Below are 19,436 nucleotides of genomic sequence, written 5' to 3' on the forward strand. Positions count from 1 at the left end.
GGGAGAACAGTAAACCATATAATTTCACTCTAAGACATTACAATCTGTAAGATTAACAACCAAACAATCTGCATTTTTGGCATTCATAATGACGCTACACAACTCAATGGCATTCATTGTTTCAATGCTCTAAGAATTAAAGTTTGAGTTACCTTTGCAAAAATACAATTTTATGTTAATAGCTAACACAAGTCGTTCTGTGCAGCAAGTGTATACGGAACTAATTAATTTTACTAGACCAGAACATGAAAACTGAAAATTACACAAAGCTCTCTGCAACTACATTTTGAAACTACTGAGGTGTCTTGCTAATATTTGAACCTGCACGTTTGAAATTAGTGCAACAGAACTGCAAGACTGTGTAAAACACTGCTTGGAAAAATAATATAGATAGATATAGTTTTAGATATAGAGATATATACCTACACACACACACACACACACACACACACACACTTCACGCTTGTGCTTTTTAAACATTTGCCACGTCACCTCAGTTTAGTAGCAATAAAGGCCACATGTAAGTATCCTTTTGCATGTCGCAAACAGCGAATCGGGCCGTTTGCGATGTGCAAAATGCACTTTGACATGTACCAAACCATTTTTGCGATTCGGTAAACTACTTACTGAATCGCAAAAAGGGATTGCGAGTCGCAATTAGGAAGGGGTGTTCCCTTCCTAATTGCGACTCGCAGTTCCATGTATGATTGTTTTGTGACCGCGAATGCAGTCGCAAAACAATCGCAGTTAGCACCAGTGTCACACCTATGAGACCCCTTCCCCTTTGTGAATGTCCGTAAAAACATTTTTTCCAGAACAGGCAGTTGTCCTGTGGACCACTGCCTGCTCTAAAAAAATAAAACAAAAACGTTTCATTTTTTGTTTTTGAAATGCATCTCGTTTTCCTTTAAGGAAAGCGGACTGCATTTAAAAAAAAAAAAATTTAAAAAAAGTTGCTTTATTTAAAAACAGTCACAGACATGGTGGTCTGCTGTCTCCAGCAGGCCACCATCCCTGTGCGGGCCGCCATTCCCAAGGGGGTCGCAAATTGCGACCTACCTCACGAATAGTCATGAAGTGGGCATTTGCGACCCCCTTTCGAGTCGCAAATAGTGTCATTGACACTATGCAACATAAGGTTTCGCCACTCGCAATTTCCGAGTCGCGAAACCAAACTTTGATACATGTAGCCCTAAGTCTTCCTTACAGGGCTGTAAAGGAGTTCACCACATTTCTACAGTCATGTTTAAAGATAGGGATTTGCTTGCAGCAAAGGTGGTACTAGGGGCATAACACAAGTTTCTGCTGTTGCTGCAATTCAGCGGAACCCCAGTACTCAGTAGGGCCCCACTTAGATCAAGGTCTTTGTAAATCTGTGAGGTGGCCAACCTAAGTGAAATCTTTTCCCTTTTTGGGTGTTAGATGGGGGTTGACCGGGAGGTACAACTGTGTGCTACGCCACTGTGTGGCACCCTACAAGCTACAGTTTAGTGGTGTGCCTTGATGCACCATGAAAGGATACGCCAGGGAATTTATTGGCTGGAGAATTCAGGGTAGATCTGAAAGGAGTTTCAAAGGCGGTGCTTGATGAGAAATGTACTTTTTGCAGCTAGTGGAAGGCGCCTAAAGAACTCAGAAGGCCAGAGGTTAGTTTAAGGCTCAAAATGAGGAAATTATGGCTCACAGAAGTGGATTGAAGCTACCCAAAGGTCATTAGAGAAGGTCTGATCTAGGGTGATCTTCATGACAATGTGGTAGGCTCCAAGAACCAAAATAGGTGTTTAAGTGCCTCCATAGACTGCCAGGGTGAGTCTGGAGGTCTATCAGGGTCCTATGAGAGCATCTTCAAGTTACAGAAGTGCCACTCAGGACCGGCTTGGAGGCAACATATTTTGGATTTAGAGCAGGTTGACTGTTTGAAGCTTACAGCCTGACTGCTGTAAAATTGGTCAGAGCACCATCTTTGGGTGGATTAATGGTGAGTGAAGCATAGTGGATGTTCTGGAAGTCAGTTGGATAGTGTTTCTGATGATTGCATGTTCATTCATGAGGATTGCCAGAGAGGTAACTTAGGGTGACTAAGCTTTTTTGTTGGCTAAGAAATAGCTTACAATATCTTAGAGTTGACTAAGTATCTATGAAGGGTCACCTGAACTTTGAGCACTGGCTAACATAATGTGATAATCACTAATTTGAACCACCAGATGATCTGTGAGGGATGGATGGTGATGGACTGAAGGATCCACTTAACATCTAGCATTATTCTGCCTTGCAGATCCCTGTTAACCAAAGGAGGCCCATCTCCACCACCTTGACGTTTTGCTGCTCAGATCCATACAGAGGAAAGCTGGCACTGCTGCAACATCTGCTGTACCTGACCTGTGGACCTGCAATGCTGCACCTAAGTTTTGTGCGTTAAGTGAGCATGCACTGCTTCTAGCTGTGCTTGGTCTGTTCAGTGCTTTTGAGGGAAGCTTGTACTGCAGCTGTTGCATATACTGTTTACCTCATAGAGCAAAATTTACATTGTATGTTTAGAGGTCATCAGATGGCCATGCACCCCAAAATATCATGTTTATTCCAAACCCCAAACATCCCTTACCTTCCAACACATCATCCCAGTAGTATTCCATGTTCGCCGCTAAACATTTCTACAGGTTATGCCACTTCTGGAGTCCCAGACTTTTGCCTTTTTTACACTCAAATGGGACACAGCATAAAAATGTTGGATGGCTACTTCCTTAAATAGTTACAAGTATATGCAACTGTGGTATGTTCATTGAGGTGACAGTGTCTTCCTCTATGCAACAGGATGCTTACCTGTTTGTACAAGTAATAAAATGGAGTCACACGTTGAGTGCCGACAATGCTATATTTACACTGGTCAACTACCAGCTATCATCCTTTAAGTTGCTAGTTACTAATGCCTGATAAAACTACTCCAAACTATTAATACATGCTGAAGAAAGTTTTCTGCGAATTCAAGGATCGTAATACTCACAGTATTAATTAGATAGGTCCTAGAACATGGGAAATAATACAGGAATTTTTGTAGTAGGGATGCATTCTATTTTACATAGCAGACTACCAAAGCAATGGTTGTTGTGCTCACAATGAGACTAATACAACTGGAGAAAAATGAAAAACCAAAGAAGGTCGGCTCCGTAGCACAGTTTATAAGGTGGGGAAATTTTTCCTATATTGGAAGCATTTAAGCGACTGACACAGGGGAACATTTTTGAGTTAATTACATGGTTTAATATTATATAACAGGGTACCTAACTTCCAAAGGAGGTACGGGATCTACCCATCTTGGGTAGGAGGATGTGTTTGCTTCAGTACACTTTACTGATGCTCTAGTCTGAAACCTCTGTGTGAAAAAAATATTTGTGAAGTAAAAGTGTGAAAAATGTATCAATGACAAAGAGCAGCACTTAATAAGTAGAAATCAGCAAGGTGCAGCAATCTGCGGGTGCTTTGTCGTGAAAACCTATATTGTAAGAACTCCAATCTTGAAACGGGGTTCTCCGAAAAATAATTTTCTCCAGTGATTCTGCTTGAAGAAACTGTTCTTATATGCTTCCAATATAGGGAAAATCCCCCACACCTTTTAAAGTGGGCTACTTACCTTCTTTGGTTTTTTCATCTTTCTCTAGTTTTATTAGTCTCACTATAAAGGACAACACCCTTGCTTTGCGAGTCTGCTGTGCAAAATAGAACGCATCCCTGTTCTCCGGTGCTCTGCCAACAACCACGTATACACGGAGATGGATCAGGCTGACCTTGGCTAATTAAATCCAAGCCGAGATGAAAACCAAAACTCAGATATGCGGGGAGTTTCCAAATCACGGGCACAGGCTTTATTTTCCTCTGTGCTCCCTTTTACTAAATGACCAAGATTAATGCAGACCCGAGTTTGCCCCATTTCTTTTCAGCATCCCTGATATGGTGTATAGGTTTTCTCCATGCCTAATATATCCCACTGCCATTTTGAAAAACTAGTCTGCACCTTTTAATACAATTTCTGTGAAGCCTTATTTATCCATATCAAAATTACACAAAAATGAATGATGGAAAATTAAACCATCATGATCCATTGCATAATCAGAAATGCTATTATCAGAACTCTGGTATAATAACACTGCCATCATTAGTCCCCTCACTGCATGGAACCAAAAAAGAAAAGTGGGTATTTTTTTTGCAGGACAACCAGGTTTCCTTAAGCATCCTGTCCCTTGAACAGGTAGGCATTTTATAAGCCTCTACTCTCCTGGGCCACAGAGAACATAAGACGAAAAACATTGAACTAGCAATAGTAAACATTTAATCTACGGCGTCAGGTACTGTTGCCTAGCAGATATGTAGGGCAGACCCATACGAAGCTTACTACAGTATAACATCTGCCACAATCCCTCCAACGGCTCACAGATCTATCATTTTGTGCTTGAGTGGCTAACTGTTTGCACCATGTTGTAGTGGAGTTTGTGCTTTCAAGCTGGTTCAGTTCATTTTCTAGCTGCCCAGAGAAAGCAGCCCCTCAAAACTGTCTGCAGCTATCACTGACCACTGTGTTTTCACTATATCCTCCAAGTAGTGAGATAGGTGTTGACACACTGCCTCTACTGCACCTTTTTAAGTAGTCGTTCAGCATTTTAATTCAATTGCCATGTCTACTTTGCGAGGTCTGAAGTGACAGTGGGATCAGAACATTCTCGGACAGTGATGCCACCATCTGCAAAGACAACAAGGTGATGGATGGAATGCTTGAGTTAATCTCAGCCACTGGCGATCCCTCGGGCAGCATCCCAATCCATTGTGTTTTTTGCCCACCATGCCACCTCAGTTTGGACCCAGCCATATGCAAGTCAGTCTTGACCCAGCTCCCCATGGGAACAGTACAGCCCAACTGCTAGGCCAGGTCCTCCCTGAAATGGAACACAAGTGGAACACAAGTGACCTAGGACCGGTTTTGCCCTAGTTAAGGCTCCTCCGCCAGGTACAGCTTGGTTTCAGAGGCCCCCCGAGCCAGACACCCACGTGTGGGAATACCTGACGCACTTAGGGCGGCACATGCAACAACTAACAACTTTGTTGTTTTTGCAAGTGATGTTGCCATAGATTCTATCCTCTGGGAAATGGAGATAGAAAACAGGAAATGGTCGAGCCTAACATAAGCTTGATGGGAAATGTAATACCCGAGTCTGTGGGGTCCTGGGGGTACCTGATTTCATCTAGTTCCATCTGCTGAAGTCATATGTCCCCTTCCTTAACCAGTGGCCCTGGACTAAATGTCTCTGGTACAACCTTTCCCAGACCTCAACCATTAGCAGGTTTAAGTCTCCACCTCTAACAACCTTCCCTTAGACATTGGAGATTACCTATGCCATTCCCTCCCTCAATAACTTTTCTCAGTCATAGAGAGAGTGTAAGGAAATGCCTCCTTGGCATGGTTACCCCCCTGACTTTTTGCCTTTGCTGATGCTAAGTTTTGATTTGAAAGTGTGCTGAGGCCTGCTAACCAGGCCCCAGCACCAGTGTTCTTTCCCTAACCTGTACTTTTGTTTTACACAATTGGCACACCCTGGCATCCAGGTAAGTCCCTTGTAACTGGTACCCCTGGTACCAAGGGCCCTGATGCCAGGGAAGGTCTCTAAGGGCTGCAGCATGTCTTATGCCACCCTGGGGACCCCTCACTCAGCACAGACACACTGCTTCCCAGCTTGTGTGTGCTGGTGAGGACAAAACGAGTAAGTAGACATGGCACTCCCCTCAGGGTGCCATGCCAACCTCACACTGCCTATGCAGTATAGATAAGTCACCCCTCTAGCAGGCCTTACAGCCCTAAGGCAGGGTGCACTATACCATAGGTGAGGGCACCAGTGCATGAGCACTGTGCCCCTACAGTGTCTAAGCAAACCCTTAGACATTGTAAGTGCAGGGTAGCCATAAGAGTAAATGGTCTGGGAGTCTGTCATGCACGAACTCCACAGCACCATAATGGCTACACTGAAAACTGTGAAGTTTGGTATCAAACTTCTCAGCACAATAAATGCACACTGATGCCAGTGTACATTTTATTGTAACATACACCTCAGAGGGCACCTTAGAGGTGCCCCCTGAAACCTTAACCAACTACCCGTGTAGGCTGACTGGTTTTAGCAGCCTGCCACACTCGAGACATGTTGCTGGCCACATGGGGAGAGTGCCTTTGTCACTCTGTGGCTCGTAACAAAGCCTGTACTGGGTGGAGATGCTTATCACCTCCCCCATGCAGGAACTGTAACACCTGGCGGTGAGCCTCAAAGGCTCACCCCCTTTGTTACAGCACCCCAGGGCATTCCAGCTAGTGGAGTTGCCAGCCCCCTCCGGCCACGGCCCCACTTTTGGCGGCAAGGCCGGACGAGATAATGAGAAAAACAAGGAGGAGTCACTGGCCAGTCAGGACAGCCCCTAAGGCAACCTGAGCTGAGGTGACTCTGACTTTTAGAAATCCTCCATCTTGCAGATGGAGGATTCCCCCAATAGGGATAGGAATGTGACCCCCTCCCCTTGGGAGGAGGCACAAAGAGGGTGTAGCCACCCTCAGGGCTAGTAGCCATTGGCTACTGCCCTCCCAGACTTAAACACACCCCTAAATTCTGTATTTAGGGGCTCCCCAGAACCTAGGAACTCAGATTCCTGCAACCTAAGAAGAAGAGGACTGCTAAGCTGAAAAACCCTGCAGAGAAGACGGAGACACCAACTGCTTTGGCCCCAGCTCTACCGGCCTGTCTCCCCACTTCTAAAGACACTGCTCCAGCGACGCTTTCCCCAGGGACCAGCAACCTCTGAATCCTCAGAGGACTGCCCTGCTCTAGAAGGACCAAGAACTCCCGAGGACAGCGGCTCTGTTCACCCAAGACTGCAACTTTGTAACAAAGGAGCAGCTTTATAACAACTTGCGTTTCCCGCCGGAAACTTGAGACTTGCTACTCTGCACCCAACGCCCCCGGCTCGACTTGTGGAGAACAAACACTTCAGGGAGGACTCCCCGGCGACTGCGAGACCGAGAGTAGCCAGAGTTGCCCCCCCCCCTGAGCCCCCACAGTGATGCCTGCAGAGGGAATCCAGAGGCTCCCCCTGACCGCGACTGCCTGTTCCTCAGATCCCGACGCCTGGAAAAGACCCTGCACCCGCAGCCCCCAGGACCTGAAGGATCCGAACTCCAGTGCAGGAGTGACCCCCAGAAGGCCCTCTCCCTTGCCCAGGTGGTGGCTACCCCGAGAAGCCCCCCCCTTGCCTGCATCGCTGAAGAGACCCCTTGGTCTCCCATTGATTTCAATTACAAACCCAACGTGTGTTTGCACACTGCACCCGGCTGCCCCCGTGCTGCTGAGGGTGTACTTTTTGTGCTGACTTGTGTCACCCCCCCCCGGTGCCCTACAAAACCCCCCTGGTCTGCCCTCCGAAGACGCGGGTACTTACCTGCTGGCAGACCGGAACCGGGGCACCCCCTTCTCTCCATTGAAGCCTATGCGTTTTGGGCACCTCTTTGACCTCTGCACCTGACCGGCCCTGAGCTGCTGGTGTGGTAACTTTGGGGTTTACCTGCAAAAACTAACAAACTCTTACTCCCCCTAGGAACTGTGAAAATTGCACTGTCTAGTTTTAAAATAGCTATATGTGATCTATGTGAAAAGTATATATGCTATTTTGATTATTCAAAGTTCCTAAAGTACCTACCTGCAATACCTTTCATTTAAAGTATTACATGTAAAATTTGAACCTGTGGTTCTTAAAATAAACTAAGAAAATATATTTTTCTATACAAAAACCTATTGGCCTGGAATTGTCTCTGTGTGTGTTCCTCATTTATTGCCTGTGTGTGTACAACAAATGCTTAACACTACTCCTTTGATAAGCCTACTGCTTGACCACACTACCACAAAATAGAGCATTAGTATTATCTCTTTTTGCCACTATCTTACCTCTAAGGGGAACCCTTGGACTCTGTGCATACTATTCCTTACTTTGAAATAGTGCATACAGAGCCTACATTGGTGGATCAGCGGTGGGGTACAAGACTTTGCATTTGCTGGACTACTCAGCCAATACCTGATCACACGACAAATTCCAACAATTGTCCTTAGAAACTGATTTTTGCAATTTGAGCTATTTTTCTAAATTTTTAAAAGTCCTGCTAGGGCCTTGTGTTGGTCCCTGTTAGCATTTCTTTTAGAGTTTAAAAGTTTTGTGAAAGTTTGAATTAAGATCTAGAGATAGTTTTAGATTCTTAAAAAGTATTCCAACTTTTAGAAACATAATGTCTGGTGCAGAAGAGAATTTGATGGAACTCGACCTCACACCTTACCTCCATCTTAAGATGAGGGAGCTAAGGTCTCTGCAAAATAAAGAAAATCCCAGTTGGCTTAAGACCCTCCAAACAACAGCTCCAGGAGCTTTTGGCAGAGTTTGAAAAAGCCAACCCCTCTGAGGATGACCTCCCAGAGGATGATGTTAGTGACTTGGAGGAGAATTCCCCCCTTCCAGTCCTAATTAGGAAGATCAGGGCCCCTCAAGCCCTGTCTCCAAATATAATAGTCAGAGATGCTGCTTCCCTCGCAGGAGGGTCCAGCACCTCTGTAATCACTGAGGAGAGCCTCAGTGAAGATGACCTCCTGTTAGCCGGGATGGCCAAAAGATTGGCTTTAGAGAGACAGCTCCTAGCCATAGAAAGGGAAAGACAAGAGATGGGTTTTGGTCCCATCCCTGGTGGCAGCAACATAAATAGGGTCAGAGATTCTCCTGACATGTTGAAAATCCCTAAAGGGATTGTAACTAAATATGAAGATGGTGATGACATTACCAAATGGTTCACAGCTTTTGAGAGGGCTTGTGCAACCAGAAAAGTAAACAGATCTCACAGGGGTGCTCTCCTTTGGGAAATGTTCACTGGAAAGTGTAGGGATAGACTTCTCACACTCTCTGGAAAAGATGCAGAATCTTATGACCTCATGAAGGGTGCCCTGATTGAGGGCTTTGGATTCTCCACTGATGAGTATAGAATTAGATTGAGGGGGGCTCAAAAAACCTCGAGCCAGACCTGGGCTGATTTTGTGGACTACTCAGTGAAAACACTGGATGGTTGGATTCAAGGCAGTGGTGTAAATGATTATGATGGGCTGTACAATTTATTTGTGAAAGAACACCTATTAAGTAATTGTTCAAATGATAAACTGCATCGGCATCTGGTAAACCTAGGACCAATTTCTCCCCATGAATTGGGAAAGAAGGCGGACCATTGGGTCAAGACTAGGGTGACCAAGACTTCCACAGGGGGTGACCAAAAGAAAGGGGTCACAAAGCCTCCCCAGGGGAAGAGTGTTGAGACATCCAAAGGGAAAAATAGTAAAGAGTCTTCTACAGGCCCCCAAAAACCTGCACAGGAGGATGGGTCCAGAGCCTCTTCACAAAACAATTTTGGGTACAAGGGTAAAAACTTTGATCCCAAAAAGGCCTGGTGTCGTAGCTGTAATCAGCCTGGACACCAAACTGGAGACAAGGCCTGTCCCAAGAAAAGTACCACTTCTAACTCCACTCCAGCTAACACTGGAATGGCTAGTCTCCAAGTGGGATCAACAGTGTGCCCAGAGCAAATCAGGTGTCACACTGAAGCTACATTAGTCTCTGAGGGTGGGGCGGATTTAGCCACACTGGCTGCCTGGCCTCCTAACATGCAAAAATACAGGCAGCAGCTCTTAATTAATGGGACAAGTGTAGAAGGCCTGAGGGATACAGGTGCCAGTGTCACCATGGTGACAGAGAAACTGGTTTCCCCTGGTCAAAACCTGGCTGGACAAACGTATTCAGTCACCAACGCTGACAATCAGACTAAAGTACATCCCATGGCTATGGTAACTTTAGAGTGGGGAGGGGTCAATGGCCTGAAACAGGTGGTGGTCTCCTCAAATATCCCAGTAGACTGTTTGCTTGGAAATGACCTGGAGTCCTCAGCATGGGCTGAGGTAGAACTGAAAACCCATGCAGCCATGCTGGGTATGCCTGAACTGGTGTGTGTCAAGACAAGGGCACAGTGCAAGGCTCAGGGTGAAAAAGTAGAGTTGGAGCCTGGAAAAAGGACACAGCCTACCAAGAGAAAAGGAAAGACAACTGGGAAACCAGCTGCAACACAACAACAAAAAGAGAACCTCTCTTCCCAGGAAGAAGTTCTGCCCTCTGAGGGAACTGAGCCTCTGGAGTTGGAACCTTATCAGGTTGAGCTCCTAGGCCCAGGGGGACCCTCAAGGGAGCAGTTGTGTAAGGGGCAAGAAACCTGTCCCTCTCTTGAAGGCCTTAGGCAGCAAGCTGCTGAAGAGTCCAATGGCAAGAAAACTGGAACACCTAGGGTCTATTGGGAAGATGGACTCCTTTACACTGAGGTAAGAGATCCCAAACCTGGTGCCACTAGGAGAGTGGTAGTGCCTCAGGAGTTTAGGGAGTTCATACTGACCTTAGCCCATGATATTCCTCTTGCTGGGCATTTGGGACAAACCAAGACGTGGGAGAGACTAGTCAACCACTTCTACTGGCCCAACATGTCCCAGAAGGTCAAGGAGTTTTGTATCTCCTGTACCACCTGTCAAGCCAGTGATAAGACAGGTGGACACCCAAAGGCCCCCCTCATTCTACTTCCAGTGGTGGGGGTCCCCTTTGAAAGAGTGGGTGTGGACATAGTGGGTCCACTTGAACCTCCCACAGCCTCAGGAAATATGTACATCCTAGTAGTAGTGGATCATGCTACTAGATACCCTGAAGCTATTCCCCTTAGGTTGACTACTGCCCCTGCAGTAGCCAAGGCCCTCATTGGTATTTTTACCAGAGTGGGGTTTCCTAAGGAGGTGGTGTCTGACAGAGGTACCAACTTCATGTCAGCATACCTGAAACACATGTGGAATGAGTGTGGAGTGACTTACAAATTCACTACACCATACTATCCACAAACTAATGGCCTTGTTGAGAGATTCAACAAGACATTAAAAGGCATGATCATGGGGCTCCCTGAAAAACTCAAAAGGAGATAGGATGTCCTCTTGCCATGTCTGCTTTTCGCTTACAGAGATGTGCCTCAGAAGGGAGTAGGGTTCTCACCCTTTGAACTTCTGTTTGGCCACCCTGTAAGGGGACCACTAGCTCTTGTGAAAGAAGGCTGGGAGAGACCTCTTCATGAGCCTAAACAAGACATAGTGGACTATGTACTTGGCCTACGTTCAAGGATGGCAGAGTACATGAAAAGGCAAGTAAAAACCTTGAGGCCAGCCAACAGCTCCAGAAGTTTTGGTAGGACCAAAAGGCTGCAATCGTTGAATTTCAACCAGGGCAGAAAGTCTGGGTTTTGGAGCCTGTGGATCCCAGGGCACTTCAGGACAGTGCTAGAAAAGAAGAGTCAGGTCACCTACCTGGTGGACCTAGGCACTAGCAGGAGCCCCAAGACAGTGATCCACGTGAACCGCCTTAAGCTCTTCCATGACAGGGCTGATGTGAATCTGTTGATGGTAACAGATGAGGACCAGGAAGCTGAGAGTGAACCTCCCCCTGATCTCCTCTCCTCAGACCCTAAAGATGGTTCAGTTGATGGAGTGATCTATTCAGACACCCTCTCTGGCCAACAGCGATCTGACTGCAGGAAGGTCCTGCAACAGTTTGCTGAGCTCTTTTCACTAACCCCTGGTCAGACACACCTGTGTACCCATGATGTGGACACAGGAGACAGCATGCCTGTCAAAGACAAAATATTCAGACAGTCTGACCAAGTTAAGGAAAGCATCAAGGTGGAAGTTCACAAGATGCTGGAATTGGGAGTCATTGAGCACTCTGACAGCCCCTGGGCTAGCCCAGTGGTCTTAGTCCCCAAACCTCACACCAAAGATGGAAAGAGAGAGATGAGGTTTTGTGTGGACTACAGAGGACTTAATTCTGTCACCAAGACAGATGCCCATCCCATTCCAAGGGCTGATGAACTGATTGATAAATTAGGTGCTGCCAAATTCTTAAGTACCTTTGACTTCATAGCAGGGTACTGGCAAATCAAAATGGCACCAGGAGCAAAAGAAAAGACAGCATTCTCCACACCTGATGGGCATTATCAGTTTACTGTTATGCCCTTTGGTTTGAAGAATGCCCTTGCCACCTTCCAAAGGTTGGTTAATCGAGTCCTTGCTGGCTTGGAGTCCTTTAGAGCAGCTTATCTTGACGATATTGCTGTCTTTAGCTCCAGCTGGCAGGATCACCTGGTCCACCTGAAGAAGGTTTTGAAGGCTCTGCAATCAGCAGGCCTCTCTATCAAGGCATCCAAATGCAAGATAGGGCAGGGAACTGTGGTTTACTTGGGACACCTGGTAGGTGGAGGCCAAGTTCAGCCACTCCAGCCTAAGATCCAGACTATTCTGGACTGGGCAGCTCCAAAAACCCAGACTCAAGTCAGGGCATTCCTTGGCTTGACTGGGTATTACAGGAGGTTTGTGAAGGGATATGGATCCATAGTGACAGCCCTCACAGAACTTACCTCCAAGAAAATGCCCAAGAAGGTAAACTGGACTGTAGAATGCCAACAGGCCTTTGACACCCTGAAACAAGCAATGTGCACAACACCAGTTCTAAAAGCTTCAGATTACTCCAAGCAGTTCATTGTGCAGACAGATGCCTCTGAACATGGGATAGGGGCAGTTTTGTCCCAAACAAAGGATGATGGCCTTGACCAGCCTGTTGCTTTCATTAGCAGGAGGTTACTCCCCAGGGAGCAGCGTTGGAGTGCCATTGAGAGGGAGGCCTTTGCTGTGGTTTGGTCCCTGAAGAAGCTGAGACCATACCTCTTTGGTACTCACTTTGTAGTTCAACCTGACCACAGACCTCTCAGATGGCTGTTGCAAAAGAAAGGTGAAAATCCAAAACTGTTGAGGTGGTCCATCTCCCTACAGGGAATGGACTTTATAGTGGAACACAGACCTGGGACTGCCCATGCCAATGCAGATGGCCTTTCCAGGTTCTTCCACTTAGAAAATGAAGACTCTCTTGGGAAAGGATAGTCTCATCCTCTTTCGTTTGGGGGGGGAGGGGGTTGTGTAAGGAAATGCCTCCTTGGCATGGTTACCCCCTGACTTTTTGCCTTTGCTGATGCTATGTTTTGATTTGAAAGTGTGCGGAGGCCTGCTAACCAGGCCCCAGCACCAGTGTTCTTTCCCTAACCTGTACTTTTGTTTACACAATTGGCACACCCTGGCATCCAGGTAAGTCCCTTGTAACTGGTACCCTTGGTACCAAGGGCCCTGATGCCAGGGAAGGTCTCTAAGGGCTGCAGCATGTCTTATGCCACCCTGGGGACCCCTCACTCAGCACAGACACACTGCTTCCTAGCTTGTGTGTGCTGGTGAGGACAAAACGAGTAAGTCGACATGGCACTCCCCTCAGGGTGCCATGCCAACCTCACACTGCGTATGCAGTATAGATAAGCCACCCCTCTAGCAGGCCTTACAGCCCTAAGGCAGGGTGCACTATACCATAGGTGAGGGCACCAGTGCATGAGCACTGTGCCCCTACAGTGTCTAAGCCAAACCTTAGACATTGTAAGTGCAGGGGAGCCATAAGAGTATATGGTCTGGGAGTCTGTCATGCACGAACTCCACAGCACCATGATGGCTACACTGAAAACTGTGAAGTTTGGTATCAAACTTCTCAGCACAATAAATGCACACTGATGCCAGTGTACATTTTATTGTAAAATACACCCCAGAGGGCACCTTAGAGGTGCCCCCTGAAACCTTAATCAACTACCCGTGTAGGCTGACTGGTTTTAGCAGCCTGCCACACTCGAGACATGTTGCTGGCCACATGGGGAGAGTGCCTTTGTCACTCTGTGGCTAGTAACAAAGCCTGCACTGGGTGGAGATGCTTATCACCTCCCCCTTGCAGGAGCTGTAACACCTGACGGTGAGCCTCAAAGGCTCACCCCCTTTGTTACAGCACCACAGGGCATTCGAGCTAGTGGAGTTGCCCGCCCCCTCCGGCCACGGCCCCACTTTTGGTGGCAAGGCCGGAGGAGATAATGAGAAAAACAATGAGGAGTCGCTGGCCAGTCAGGACAGCCCCTAAGGCAACCTGAGCTGAAGTGACTCTGACTTTTAGGAATCCTCCATCTTGCAGATGGAGGATCCCCCCCAATAGGGATAGGAATGTGACCCCCTCCCCTTGGGAGGAGGCACAAAGAGGGTGTAGCCACCCTCAGGGCTAGTAGCCATTGGCTACTGCCCTCCCTGACCTAAACACACCCCTAAATTCTGTATTTAGGGGCTCCCCTGAACCTAGGAACTCAGATTCCTGCAACCTAAGAAGAAGAGGACTGCTGAGCTGAAAAACCCTGCAGAGAAGACGGAGACACCAACTGCTTTGGCCCCAGCTCTACCGGCCTGTCTCCCCCCCTTCTGAAGAAACTGCTCCAGCGGCGCTTTCCCCAGGACCAGTGACCTCTGAATCCTCAGAGGACTGCCCTGCTCTAAAAGGACCAAGAAACTCCAGAGAATAGCAGCCCTGTTCACCCAAGACTGCAACTTTGTTTCCAAAGAAGCAACTTAAAGACAACTGCATTTCCCGCCAGAAGCGTGAGACTTGCAACTCTGCACCCGACGCCTCCGGCTCGACTTGTGGAGAAACAACACTTCAGGGAGGACTCCCGGCGACTACGAGACTGTGAGTAGCCAGAGTTGCCCCCTCTGCCCTCTGAGCCCCCACAGCGGCACCTGCAGAGGGAATCCCGAGGCTCCCCCTGACCGCGACTGCCTGACTCCCAGATCCCGACGCCTGGAAACCCGCAGCCCCCAGGACCTAAAGGATCGGAACTCCAGTGCAGGAGTGATCCCCAGGAGGCCCTCTCCCTTGCCCAGGTGGTGGCTACCCCGAGGAGCCCCCCCCTTGCCTGCATCGCTGAAGAGACCCCTTGGTCTCCCATTGAAAACCCAACGTGTGTTTGCACACTGCACCCGGCCGCCCCCGCGCTGCTGAGGGTGTACTTTCTGTGCTAACTTGTGTCCCCCCCGGTGCCCTACAAAACCCCCCTCGTCTGCCCTCCGAAGACGCGGGTACTTACCTGCTGGCAGACTGGAACCGGGGCACCCCTTCTCCATTGAAGCCTATGCGTTTTGGGCACCACTTTGACCTCTGCACCTGACCGGCCCTGAGCTGCTGGTGTGGTAACTTTGGGGTTGCTCTGAACCCCCAACGGTGGGCTACCTTGGACCCAAACTTGAACCCCGTAGGTGGTTTACTTACCTGCGAGAACTAACAATAACTTACCTCCCCTAGGAACTGTGAAAATTGCACTGTGTCTAGTTTTAAAATAGCTATATGTGTTTTATTTGAAAAGTATATATGCTATTGTGATTATTTAAAGTTCCTAAAGTACTTACCTGCAATACCTTTCATTTGAGATATTACATGTAAAATTTGAACCTGTGGTTCGTAAAATAAACTAAGAAAAGATATTTTTCTATACAAAAACCTATTGGCCTGGAATTGTCTCTGTGTGTGTTCCTCATTTATTGCCTGTGTGTGTGTACAACAAATGCTTAACACTACTCCTTTGATAAGCCTCCTGCTCGACCACACTACCACAAAATAGAGCATTAGTATTATCTCTTTTTGCCACTATCTTACCTCTAAGGGGAACCCTTGGACTCTGTGCATACTATTCCTTACTTTGAAATAGCGCATACAGAGCCAACTTCCTACAGAGAGGAATATACGGAGGCAATTGTGATGGTGTCCGAGTTCCCCCTAACAACTAATGTCAATGCTCTTCCCTCCATGTCAGGTCTGATATCAATGATGCTCCCCTCCACTCCCAGAAAAGCCACTTAAAAAAGAACTGCCACCCCTCCGTTTTTGTCATGACAGGTCAGTCTCTTACATTTCTCAAAAAGGGGACATTTATTTGTTGTAACATATTCAGAATCACCAAGCATTTAGAGAGAGTTGAGCCACAGCGTGTTTCAACTTATTACCTTAAGCATTTGGCATAGTAAAGTATGTGTTGTTTTGCCTCTGCATTTCTTGCATATCTGATAAGATCAGTTCGGGTGCTCTCTTTTTCCCCATCTTAATTCTAATGTAGAACAACCCGTCCCTACCCAATTTTCTAAGTTCCATAAACAACTCAACCCACAGACCAAATCATCTAACCAGTCTAGAGGGTCTAGCAATCTCCCCTTGATTTATCAGACCGTTGCTTTTGTGCTATACACATGCAATCACGATATACAATCAACACTGTCAGAACCAGGAAGAGCCTAAACTCTAATTAATGTCCCTGCAACCCCCTTCCTTCCTCATTCTCCTGCCCATAATAAAACAGTCCCTGGTAAATGCTGTTGGGGCTCAATAGTTGTCTCATTTTCAAGATCTCTCTTCGCTGCTTGCCTCCAAGATGTCTGGGGTGTGTCCTTGTGCACATTTTGACAGGATCTGGCCAAAGATGTGAGACTGGCTTTCTTTTTTTTCTCTCTCTATGGTTTATCGCTCCCTTCCTGTCATCAGATTCCATTTTTCTCTTTGAGGACATGGGTAGGTCTTTGATTGAGCATGTTCTTTGTTGTCTGTATAAGGCATCACGTCAGTCCTGTTTAGGATCCCTTTTGCCTCATACATGGACCTTGTGTGATATGGCTGGCCATGCCACGTGAAGATCAGGAGGAATGGGTGGCCCCATCTGTACCCCTCTCCTTTCAGGTCAACTTTCAGCACCTTTGACAAGGGCCTGCAGACTCAGGACTCTGTGCTGGGTGCCATTTTATCCGCTCAGAAGTCTGAATCAGTCTTTGGGTATTGGCACCCATCCAAAGACCCAGTCTTTGCTGGACACTTTATTAACCCTTAGACAACTGTCAGACCAAGTCCCGGGAGGCAGTTGCAAGAAAAGGCACTTGAACAGGGTTGGCTGGGTCGGAGAGGCAGGAGATGCATCTTATTCCACATCTTAGCAACGCCCTGGTACTCGCTTTAGTAACTTAAAAATAATTTAATTCTGAGACAGATTAGGGAATTTGGAATGGAGACCTAAAAGGTGCAGAGATGATTTACTCGAAGTATGCTAATTTACAGAGAAATAGCTGTGTCATTCATTCTTTTTTTAAATGCCTAGTAGAGCTTTTTATTCCAAATATACCTTTATATATCAAATTAACACACCATGTGCTGATGTGGCACAAGTGTAGTTTCTTGCAAGTTGCACGCTGTCTTCTGTGGCTGGTTCATACAGAATGTTGATCCTATTGTACTCTACAGAGCCGAAGTCCACAAAGTCAATGTACCACTTAAAAGGTTTGCTTTTTCAAACAGTACAAGATGGTGCATGTGTCAGTACCTCAGTCCAGTTTAAAACATCCTCAGCAAAGATGATGCTTACATGGCTTAACATGGCACAAAGTATGAGGTGCAATGAGAAGGTACATAACTTCATTTTTATGGTCTGGCTTGACAGCACAGCTGTCACCAGACAATTATGTGACCACCACTAGAGAGGGGCATTGGCTCCCCCCATATGTTAACAGCCTAGGCAACATGTTTTGATTGGGAAGAAGCTGGGTGCTTCCACAAAAGGTGCTTGCCTTCCCTACAGCTGTGATCATTTTGTTTATTTGTCTTGAACTTTCAGGGGCACATACGTCTTTGGAACGCTATTAAAGTGAGTTAGATAACTAGATAATGCATGTTGGTTTTCTCTTTCAGCAGCACATATGGGAGGAGGGCAGTCATAAACTTGCATGGATTTTCAGATCGGACATGACAGTGCAACTGCGATCTGACCTTTTAGCCTACACCAATAGTATTCCACAGTTGTTTGCTTCCACGCAAACACCCCTTGCTATTTCCTTGTGAAGCTTCACGCTACAATACATCATTCCTTTAAAGCAAGACCCAATGGCATTGTCAACACTTGTTGAGCTAGCTGGAACGTACACAAGCGTGGACAAATATAAAATATATCACCGTGTGACAGGAGCTTCAAAGCAATACAAACATTTCATTCTTGTATCTGTTATGCTTCGGTCTAAACTTGCCATTGTTACTGTCTCCATAGATGGTTAGCAGTCGCCATTGGTATGTTCATATTTGCAAGATAAAAGAGGGTGAATAAGGAAATTCTGGGTCAGGGTCAAAGATGCAGTTATCATCACTGTCCGAGAAAAAAGTGAAGACGATGCTGTGAAACTAACTTTATCAACTGCTGACAAACAAATGTATTTTTACTACGTCTGTCTCACTAAATTAGGTAGGTTTGGTCTTCTTTTAAGAGCTAAAGTGGGGCATGAACTTCAGATCCTTGCAATTTGAGGCCCTTACCTGCTGGGGCACTATCACATTACACATCAGTCCATAATGACCTGATGGAAATAAGTAGTACTAGAATTAACTAGGTGCTATGTAAAAAGAACCCGTTCAGGATTCTTACGTTTGGAGAAGAGTGGAAGAGAACATTGTCAACACGTGCAAAACATGTCAAGATGACAAGCTGAAAGGTGTGGCTATCACGGCAGCTGCAAAACTGAATGCTCGGTTACTCATTGAATACGTTTGTGGTAATTTAATACATCGCAGTGACATCATCAGCAGACAACCGGGCTACCAAACAGCAATTTAATTGAGCAAATAAACACCCCCTCGATGCATACATGTTAATTTTCCTCTTCTTTCCTCTCAGGATGGAAATAGATCTCCTCTGCTACTCTTACAGGGGATAACAGCTAATCTTCTACATGTCCATAGGCCAAAACTGAGGTTCTCTGCCAGGGCTTTAATTAGGATGAAAAAGGGGTGGGGGAGGGGACTTGTCTCAATCAATCATGTTATGTTCAGTCTATGTCAGACACGTACAGCCTTTTTATATTCACACCTCACCTCTAGCCCCTTCAGCCCCTTCAGCCTCCTCCTTTCATAAGCTTCTGAATGCGCTTTCTCACATCTTTCACTACAACATCACCAATATACACAATGCACCCAAAGGCGGAAAATATTGATGCAAAGGAGAAACCTTAGCCTGGGTCTCAGAGAAATATCAAGGAGGAGGATAGGCCAAGATGATGGCCCATGTTTTTAAAAAAGGGCAGAGGAGACAGCAAGTTTGCAAGGTTGTAGCCAGTAGCTAGCATTAGTGAAGCAAGTGCAGTCACACTGGGGCCCAGGAGTGCAAGGACCCCACTGCATCACAATTATGATTATCTTATTTTCAGTCGCAGCATGCGGGGATTAAAAGGGGCGGGGCAGTGTGGCGCATGACGGGGAGGTGGGGAGGAGTGGGGGGCGCTCCCTGGCAGAATGGGAGCCTGTGCAGGGACTCTCCAGCCCAGCAACTGTATTGCTGGGCTGGAGAGAGCCCTGTGCGCATGTGTATTTGGCCGGCCTAAGACAACAGG

General features: G+C 46.7%; 1 protein-coding gene across 1 annotated transcript in view; it reads right to left on the reverse strand.

The window, feature by feature from the left end:
- The window catches only part of LMAN1 (lectin, mannose binding 1), a 225,099-nt gene that overhangs the window by 196,903 nt on the left and 8,760 nt on the right, over positions 1–19,436 (reverse strand). The gene's annotated exons all lie outside the window — the stretch shown is intronic.

The sequence above is a fragment of the Pleurodeles waltl genome, chromosome 1_1 (assembly GCF_031143425.1).
Source record: "Pleurodeles waltl isolate 20211129_DDA chromosome 1_1, aPleWal1.hap1.20221129, whole genome shotgun sequence".
Taxonomy (NCBI): Eukaryota; Metazoa; Chordata; class Amphibia; order Caudata; family Salamandridae; genus Pleurodeles; species Pleurodeles waltl.